We start from the raw sequence: 9825 nt of genomic DNA, 5'->3' as shown, positions 1-9825 counted from the left end.
GCCCCCAGCTCCCAGTGGCCGTCACTTGGGTACATTTCCTAACTCCGCGAGCCCCCCTATCCCACGGAGCCCCCCGACCCCTTTCATCCGTCTCCAGGAGTTCCCCGTTTAAATGTACTGAACATCGCTCACCCCTCACAACTTGTCCCAGCGCTCCTCCCCACTCCTGAACCCCAGGAGTCCCCTAGCCGCCACCCTCGGGGCCCAGCCCAGCCCCTTTCCTTCAGACTGCTTTCTCTGCAGGCCGCGCCAGTGCCTCATAAATAGCTTTGAGCTCCTTGAGACCCTGAATCTTCACTGGGCGGGTGACCCTCCCGCCCTGAGTCTCCCGGTACACCGACTCTTTTCTTTGAGTGGCACAGGGAAGTGGTAAGGAGTTGAGTCGGGGGCGAAAGGGGTCGGTCGGAGAGTGTGTGTGTGTGGGTTGGGGCCTACATTCCTGCGATGCACACCCCTTCTGTAAGCGCGAGGAGAATTACAAGTTGGGAAGTCACGGTGGCCGAGTGGTTAAGGCGTTGGACTCGAAATCCAATGGGGTTTCCCCGCACAGGTTCGAATCCTGTTCGTGACGGCCGCTTTTTCCCCCCGCCCTTCAGGTGTAAAGGGAAAGCCTCGTTTTTGCACTTTGTCTTCCGTGCACTTACCTTTCTGTCTCGGAAATAGAAGCCAAAAGGTCTCACCCTCTGGATATGGTGTGCCCGGGGTGGGGGTGCGGGTGGGGGCCACGGAAGCTTAGTTATGCACAACCGTATGGGCTGTTTGGAATACAAGGCATTTCAGAATTCTGTAACTTCAGGTTTGCTAGCAGACCTTTAACATTGTTTCATGCTTTTGGGAAGGAACAGCAAAGGAGTTGAAGAAGTTACTTACGTAACTTTTGTTTGGGAATGTCAATGCCTGTATGCTATGAGTCAAAACTGGAGTTTCCAGGACAAGAGTGCACCTTTGGAGTTCAGGACCAGAAGTCATTTCTTGTAAGTCTGACTACTTGAAAAAGACTCAGGAAACAGGGCATTCTTTCATTTAGATTTCCTTGAGAAGGGGGAAGTAGCCTATTTAAACAACTCCTGCAGATGCAGCTGGAGCTAGTGTGGGAAGGTAACTACTACTTTTTATTTATTTATTTATTTATTTATTTATTTATTTATTGTATTTTTCTGAAGTTGGAAACGGGGAGGCAGTCAGACTCCCACATGCGTCTGACTGGGATCCACCCGGCATGCCCACCAGGGGGCGATGCTCTGCCTATCTGGGGCGTTGCTCCACTGCAACCAGAGCCATTCTAGCGCCTGAGGCAGGGGCCATAGAGCCATCCCAGCGCCCGGGCCATCCTTGCTCCAGTGGAGCCTCGGCTGCGGGAGGCGAAGTGAGAGACAGAGAGGAAAGAGAGAGGGAGGAGTGGAGAAGCAGATGGGCGCTTTTCCTGTGTGCCCTGGCCAGCGATCGAACCCGGGACTCCTACACGCCAGGTCGATGCTCTACCACTGAGCCAACCGGTCAGGGCAACTACTACTTTTTATTAAGTGCTCATTTTGTGCCAGGTACTGTTCTAAGTTCATGTAGTAGTAACCACGCTAGGGAATTAATCTCTTCTCTAACCTGTACTCACTTCACCCAGTCCTTCCCATCCCCCAAATACTGATTGTGAGGAGCTAGGATACTTGTGGAGGATATTCTTTCTGTATTTCGTTTCTTGAACAGCACTGCCTTCTCCAAGAAGGATCCCCAAAGGACAGAAAGCTCAAAAGTAACTCACAGAGCTCTCTACACATTTATACTTTGTAGTTTCCTGCCTTTATACTATTGCTTATGCTGTTCTTTTCAAGGTCACCCTCCTTACTGCCTCCAGCCCAGCCCCATGGTGATCACTTTCCATCCTGCACATCATTTTACTCCTCCACCTTGAGGCTCTTGATTACTCCAGCTGGAACCTTTCAATCTACCACCACCATTCACTAGATTGCATGCACAGAATCTCCTTTGATACACGTCTGCAAAAGTTGATTACTTAAAAAGATCAAATCACGCCCTGGCCAGATAGCTCGGTTGGTCAGAGCATCGTCCAAAAACATAGAAGTTTCTGGTTTGATCCCTGGTCAGGGCACATACAAGAACAGATGTTTCTGCCTGACCAGGCGGTGGCGCAGTGGACAGAGCATCGGACTGGGATGCAGGAGGACCCAGGTTCGAGACCCCGAGGTCTCCAGCTTGAGTGCGGGCTCATCTGGTTTGAGCAAGGCTCACCAGCTTGGACCCAAGGTCGCTGGCTCCAGCAAGGGGTTACTCGGTCTGCTGAAGGCCCGCGGCCAAGGCACATGTGAGAAAGCAATCAATGAACAACTAAGGTGTTGCAATGAAAAACTAATGATTGATGCTTCTCATCTCTCTCCGTCCCTGTCTATCCCTCTCTCTGACTCACTCTCTGTCTCTGTAAAAAAACAAACAAAAAAAAAACAGATGTTTCTGTCTCTCTCCTGCTCTCTCTCTCTAAAATCATTAAAATAAACATTAAAAAAAGAAAAGAAGGCCCTGGCCGGTTGGCTCAGTGGTAGAGCGTCGGCCTGGTGTGCAGGAGTCCTGGGTTTGATTTCCGGCTGGGTTTGATTTCCGGTCGGGGCACACAGGAGAGGCACCCATCTGCTTCTCCACCCCTCCCCCTCTCCTTCCTCTCTGTCTCTCTCTTCCCCTCCCGCAGCCAAGGCTCCGTTGGAGCAAAGCTTGCCTCAGGCGCTAGAATGGCTCTGGTTGCAACAGAGCAACGCCCCAGATGGGCAAAGCATCGCCCCCTTGTGGGCTTGCGGGGTGGATCCCGGTCGGGCGCATGCGGGAGTCTGTCTGACTGCCTCCCCGTTTCCAACTTCGGAGGGATAGAAAAGAAAAAAAAAAAGAAAGAAAGAAAAGAAAAACCAGCAAGCTCGATGGATGCCCATGGCTGGCTGCAGCAGGAAGGCATGCCTAAGGGCAGTGGTTAAAAAAAAAAAAAAAAAAGATCAAATCTGTCAATTTTTCTCAGGGCTGAGTGCAAGCTGGACCCACCATTTGCTGGAGCCTTCATTTGGAAAATAGGGATAATTGTGTGGACCACAGGAGTTAACTATGTGAAAAAGCACTAAAGCATGCACTCTGTAGCTGGAAACCTTACACCTTTCCATTGCTGCTTTTAGTCTCGTTTCTCTCACTGCTCTTCCATATTCTTTACCTCCATCCACTGGCATTCGTTTAGTTCCTGGTATTGTATTTGTCCATGTTCATGCAGCTCCCTGCCTGAAATCATCTTTAATATCCTCACCTTCTATTCAATCTCCACTTAAATGTTGGTTTTCCTGGAAAGTCTTCTGTAATCACCTATTGCCCACCATGTCCAACACCCTAATCTTATTACGTGAACTATTTCTTCCCCTGTAGAAAATAGACACTCGGGCCTAAGTGGTGGCACAGTGGATAGAGTTGGCCTCGGTCTCTGAGCACCCAGGCTCGAAGCCCTGAGGTTGCTGGCTTGGGCCTGGACTCATCCAGCTTAAGCCCAAGGTTGCACGGGGGCAGTGGCTCAGCTGGACGACCTCCTCCCCCTATTAAGGCACAAAGGAGAGAGCAAACAATGAACTAAGGTGCCACAGCTATGAGTTAATGCTTCTCATCTCTCTTCCTTAATGCCTGTCTCACTAAAAAATACATAAATAAACTCTTGGCACATATAAGGTGCTAAAGATAATTTTGTTGAGTACATGGATGCTTTTTGCAGTAGTTATGTGGATATGTTTTATTTTTTATGTTGGTTTTTTATGTGTACATGTTTTAATCTTCACTCAGACTGTACTATAAGCTTCTTGGGAGTTAGGACTGTGTATTTTTTTATTTATTTTTTTTGTATTTTTCTGAAGCTAGAAACGGGGAGAGACAGTCAGACAGACTCCCGCATGTGCCCGACCGGGATCCACTCGGCACTTCCACCAGGGGGCGACGCTCTGCCCACCAGGGGGCCATGCTCTGCCCCTCCGGCCACGACCAGAGCCACTTTAGTGCCTGGGGCAGAGGCCAAGGAGCCATCCTCAGCACCCGGCCATCTTTGCTCCAATGGAGCCTCCGCTGCAGGAGGGGAAGAGAGAGACAGAGAGGAAGGAGAGGGGGAGGGGTGGAGAAGCAGATGGGCGCTTCTCTTGTGTGCCCTGGCCGGGAATCAAATCCTGGACTTCTGCACGCCAGGCCGACGCTCTACCACTGAGCCAACCGGCCAGGGCTAGGACTGTGTATTTTATTTAAGACTTTATTTACTAATTTTATTTTTTTTTTAATTTTATTTATTTTTTACAGAGACAGAGAGAGAGTCAGAGAGAGGGATAGACAGGGACAGACAGACAGGAATGGAAAGAGATGAGAAGCATCAATCATTAGTTTTTCATTGTGCATTGCAACACCTTAGTTATTCATTGATTGCTTTCTCATATGTGCCTTGACCGCGGGCCTCCAGCAGACCGAGTAACCCCTTGCTGGAGCCAGCGACCTTGGGTTCAAGCTGGTGGGCTTTTGCTCAAACAAGATGAGCCCGCGCTCAAGCTGGCAACCTCAGGGTCTCGAACCTGGGTCCTCTGCATCCCAGTATGATGCTCTATCCACTGCGCCACCGCCTGGTCAGGCTATTTACTCATTTAGAAAATGAGTGGGGCCTGACCTGTGGTGGCGCAGTGGATAAAGCGTCGACCTGGAAATGCTGAGGTTGCCGGTTCAAAACCCTGGGCTTGCCTGGTCAAGGCACATATGGGAGTTGATGCCTCCTGCTCCTCCCCCCTGTCTCTCTCTCTTTCTCTCTCTCTCCCTCTCCTCTCTAAAATGAATAAATAAAATAAAAACTCAGAAACATTGATACGTAAAGACACATGCAGCCCCATGTTTATTGCAGCATTGTTCACAGTGGCCAGGACATGGAAACAACCAAAAAGCCCGTCAATAGATGACTGGATAAAGAAGATGTGGCACATATACACTATGGAATACTACTCAGCCATAAGAAATGATGACATCGGAACATTTACAGCAAAATGGTGGGATCTTGACAACATGATACGAAGTGAAATAAGTAAATCAGAAAAAACCAGGAACTGCATTATTCCATATGTAGGTGGGACATAAAAGTGAAACTAAGAGACATTGATAAGAGTGTGGTGGTTATAGGGGGGGGAATGGGAGAGAGAAAGGGGGAGGGGGAGGGGCACAAAGAAAACAAGATAGAAGGTGACAGAGGACAATCTGACTTTGGGTGATGGGTATGCAACATAATTGAACGACAAGATAACCTGGACTTGTTATCTTTGAATATATGTATCCTGATTTATTGATGTCACCCCATTAAAAAAATAAAATTACTATTAAAAAAAATCAACTAACTCTAAAAAATAAAATAAAATAAAAATTAAAAAGAAAAGCTACATATTTTATTTAAAAAAAAAAAAGAAAGAAAATGAGTAGGGGGGGGAGGAGCAGGAAGCACCAATTCCCGTATGTGCCTTGACCAGGCAAGCCCAGGGTTTCTAACCAGCGACCTCAGTGTTCCACTGCGCCACCATAGGTCAGGTACTGTGTATTTATATGTAATTCTTCTATTAGGTCAGGGGTCCCCAAACTACGGCCGGCGGGCTGCATGCGTCCCCCTCTAGCCATTTATCCAGCCCCCGCCGCACTTCCAGAAAAGGCACCTCTTTCAATGGTGGTCAGTGAGAGGAGCATAGTTCCCATTGAAATACTGGTCAGTTTGTTGATTTAAATTTACTTGTTCTTTATTTTAAATATTGTATTTGTTCCCGTTTTGTTTTTTTACTTTAAAATAAGATATGTGCAGTGTGCATAGGGATTTGTTCATAGTTTTTTTTATAGTCCGGCCCTCCAACGGTCTGAGGGACAGTGAACTGGCCCCTTGTGTAAAAAGTTTGGGGACCCCTGTATTAGGTCTTAAACGTAGATGTGATCAAATATATACTGTAATAGAACCTAATCAACTCAGGAGTCAGCTTCCTACTAAATCCCATTTTGTGTGTATTTTCAGATTTAAGTATCTGGAGAGCCAAGACCAAAATTGACCAGCAGAGGGCAACTGACAACTATGTTGTGAAAGGAAGGCTCATGTTTCATAAAATGGAGGATCTGTACGGCAAAGGAGAACCTGGCCTCAGTTGCTTGGTACTTAGAGATCCTATGTTTTGCTCTTAAATGCTTCTCTGGTAACTTTCCGGGGTGAGATGCTAAGGCTTCTAACTTTCATGAATAGTAGATAACTTCTAATTTTTACCATCCCTACAGCCCATCCCAATTCCCCAATTCTTTCATCCTTCTCTTTCCATCCCAACAAATCCTGTCTCTCTTTCTTTGTATTTCATGATCAGACCCCTCTCTCTCTCACTATTCTTATATCTTACATTCTACCCACTGGCATTCTTTAGTTTCTTCTGGTCAGTTTTGACCTTATTTATCTGCTCTTAAATGACCTTCTCCTATGCTTGCAATCCCATTCATTTCGACCTCCTAAGGAACTTTCCGTAAATACTCTTCCATGACATGTTCAGATTCTCCTACTCCAATGGGTCAACCCTTCATTGATTCAGAACAAACAAAACTACACCTGATGCAAACCACGGCATTATTTTCTACTTCCTTTCTGCCTCACCTCCATACTATCTTAAAACCCTATGGTAGAGCCTGACCTGTGGTTGCACAGTGGATAAAGCGTGGACCTGGAAATGCTGAGATCGCCAGTTCGAAACCCTGGGCTTGCCTGGTCAAGGCACATATGGGAGTTGATGCTTCCTGCTCCTCCCCCCTTCTCTCTCTCTGTCTCTCTCTCCTCTCTCTCCCTCTCTGTCTCTCTCTCCTCTCTAAAAATAAATAAATAAAATAAATAATAAATAAAAAAAACCTATGGTAGAATTCTTTGCTAAATTTGAAATTCTTGATTTATTTATGGGCTTCAGAGACACTGTATTCTTGTTTTTCTCTTAGAACAGTAATTTTCAATCTTTTTCATGTTGTGGCACACAGAAACTAATTATTAAAATTGTGTGGCCCTTCCTTGACTTCTGGTGGCCCCGTGGATAAAGTGTTGACCTGGAACGCTGAGGTCGCCGGTTCAAAACCCTGGGCTTGCCCGGTCAAGGCACATATGGGAGTTGACGCTTTCTGCTCCTCCCCCCTTTTCTCTCCCTCTCTATCTCTCTCGTCTCAAACATGAATAAATAATAAAATAAAAATAATTTTAAAATTGTGTGGCACTCCAAAAAATATATTTTTTGCTGACCAGACAAAAAAATAGGTATATTTTTTATTCATTCACACTGAATGGCTATTGTTGTGTTGGCTGTTGTCATTTTTTAATTTGACAATCTAAGGGAAAAGAACTCAGTTCCCTTAATTCAAGTCAGGCTTTGCATGTTTCGTGTAACACACCAGTTGAAAATCACTTTTAGAACACTGTTTCATCAACAAGTAAATTAAGGTCTTACTTTACAAACTATGTTTCTTTAAAAAAATTAACTGCAGGCCCTGGCCGGTTGGCTCAGCGGTAGAGCGTCGGCCTGGCGTGCGGGGGACCCGGGTTCGATTCCCGGCCAGGGCACATAGGAGAAGCACCCATTTGCTTCTCCACCCCTCCCCCTCCTTCCCCTCTGTCTCTCTCTTCCCCTCCCGCAGCCAAGGCTCCATTGGAGCAAAGATGGCCCGGGCGCTGGGGATGGCTCCTTGGCCTCTGCACCAGGCGCTAGAGTGGCTCTGGTCGTGGCAGAGTGACACCCCGGAGGGGCAGAGCATCCCCTCCTGGTGGGCAGAGCGTCACCCCTGGTGGGCGTGCCGGGTGGATCCCGGTCGGGCGCATGCGGGAGTCTGTCTGACTGTCTCTCCCCGTTTCCAGCTTCAGAAAAATACAAAAAAAAAAAAAAAAATTAACTGCAAAGAGAGAGAGAGAGAGAAAAGAATTGTTTGTCCATCTCATTTGTTTTCTCTGTTCTTCTGGGGAATTTTAGCAAGGCTTCATTCTCTTCCCTCCTCATAAGACAAAAATCTCAAGCCACCATTCCAAGAATGGCTTCTCAACTAAACCATGTTCCTTTATCTCCAGCTGTTTGTATAGCTTAACTAATGTCATCTAAAACACAACTCCTTTCCCAGAATTACATTCTCAACTTTTTTTATTTACGTTAATATTGTTCTCAATTCCATCATTCATCAATCAGTGCTTCCTCCATCACATCATGTTTTTTCTTTTTTAAGATTTTTATTTATTTATTTTGAGAGAAAGAGGAGGGAGAAGCGGGAAGCAGCAACTAGTAGTAGTTGCTTTCTTTAGGTGCCTTGACGAGACAAGCCAGGGATTTGAACCAGCGACCTCAGTGTTTCAGGTCGTTGTCACTCTATCCACTGCGTCAGGCAGTGTTTTAAAGATTTAAGTGTGGTGAAACTGGGGCACCTGGAAGGCCATTGTAACAAAAGCATGAATTACATAATGTGATGGAGGCCTGGCCTGTGGTGGTGCAGTGGATAAAGCATCAACCTGGAACACTGAGGTGCCAGTTTGAAACCCTGGGCTTGCCTGGTCAAGGCACATATGACAATCAATGAACAACTAATGTGAAGCAGCTATGAGTTGATATTTCTCATTCCTCCCCCTCTCTTCCTTCTCTCTGTAAAATCAATAAATAAATCCTAAAAAAACACATTTTTTTAAAACACTGTTTGTCCAGGAACTTCAATCCTGTCTGATTAAACACATGCTCCTATCATCAATAACACGTACCTAAGTCACCCTTTTTTTTTCTTTTTAAAAATTTTTTTAAGATTTTTTTATTTATTCATTATAGAGAGGGAAGAGAGAGTGAGAGAGAGAGAGAGAGAGAAAGAAGGGGGTAGGAGCAGGAAGCATCAACTCCCATATGTACCTTGACCAGGCAAGCCCAGGGTTTTGAACTGGCAACCTCAGCGTTTCCAGGTTGATGCTTTATCCACTGCGCCACCACAGGTCAGGCTGTCATCCATTTTTTATCATTAATTATTCCCAGTAAATTACCCCCAATCTAATCAGGCTGGACATTTCCATGTAACAGCCTAATTCCTTCTCTCATAAATCTCCTGTTTCTTCACTTTATAACCAATGACTAGCTAATGCCATCCTAAACTGATCTTTTTGGCTAGGAATTCTTTTTGGATTTTTATTGATTTTTTTTTTCTTTAGAGATAGGAGGGAGAGAAGCGGAAAGCATCAACTCATACTAGTTGCTTCCTGTATATGCCTTGACCAGGCAAGCCCAGAGATTTTTTTTTTTTTTTTTTGTATTTTTCTGAAGCTGGAAACGGGGAGAGACAGTCAGACAGACTCCCGCATGCGCCCAACCGGGATCCACCCGGCAAGCCCACCAGGGGCGATGCTCTGCCCACCAGGGGGGATGCTCTGCCCCTCCGGGGCGTCACTCTGCCACGACCAGAGCCACTCTAGCACCTGGGGCAGAGGCCAAGGAGCCATCCCCAGCGCCCAGGCCATCTTTACTCCAATGGAGCCTTGGCTGCGGGAGGGGAAGAGAGAGACAGAGAGGAAGTAGGGGGGCGGGGTGGAGAAGCAAATGGGCGCTTCTCCTATGTGCCCTGGCCGGGAATCGAACCCAGGTCCCCTGCACGCCAGGCCGACGCTCTACCGCTGAGCAAGCCCAGGGATTTGAACTGGCGACTTCAGTGTTCCAGGTCAATACTTTATCCACTGCGCCACCACAGGTCAGGTCTTAAAGTTGCTTTTATGTGACTAGTAAGCTAATGTGTGGGAATCTAACACATAAGAATTTAATATTAGGCCCTGGC

The 9825-nt window shown here is 46.6% G+C and overlaps 1 non-coding gene across 1 annotated transcript; it reads left to right on the top strand.

Moving 5' to 3' along the window:
• Nucleotides 1-489: 489 nt before the first annotated feature.
• TRNAS-CGA (transfer RNA serine (anticodon CGA)) lies at nucleotides 490-571 on the top strand. Its single transcript has one exon. It is a non-coding gene; the product is annotated as a tRNA-Ser (tRNA).
• The last annotated feature ends 9254 nt before the right edge of the window (nucleotides 572-9825 follow it).

Source organism: Saccopteryx bilineata, chromosome 2 (assembly GCF_036850765.1).
Source record: "Saccopteryx bilineata isolate mSacBil1 chromosome 2, mSacBil1_pri_phased_curated, whole genome shotgun sequence".
Taxonomy (NCBI): domain Eukaryota; kingdom Metazoa; phylum Chordata; class Mammalia; order Chiroptera; family Emballonuridae; genus Saccopteryx; species Saccopteryx bilineata.
This window is presented reverse-complemented; position numbering and strand designations above follow the sequence as displayed.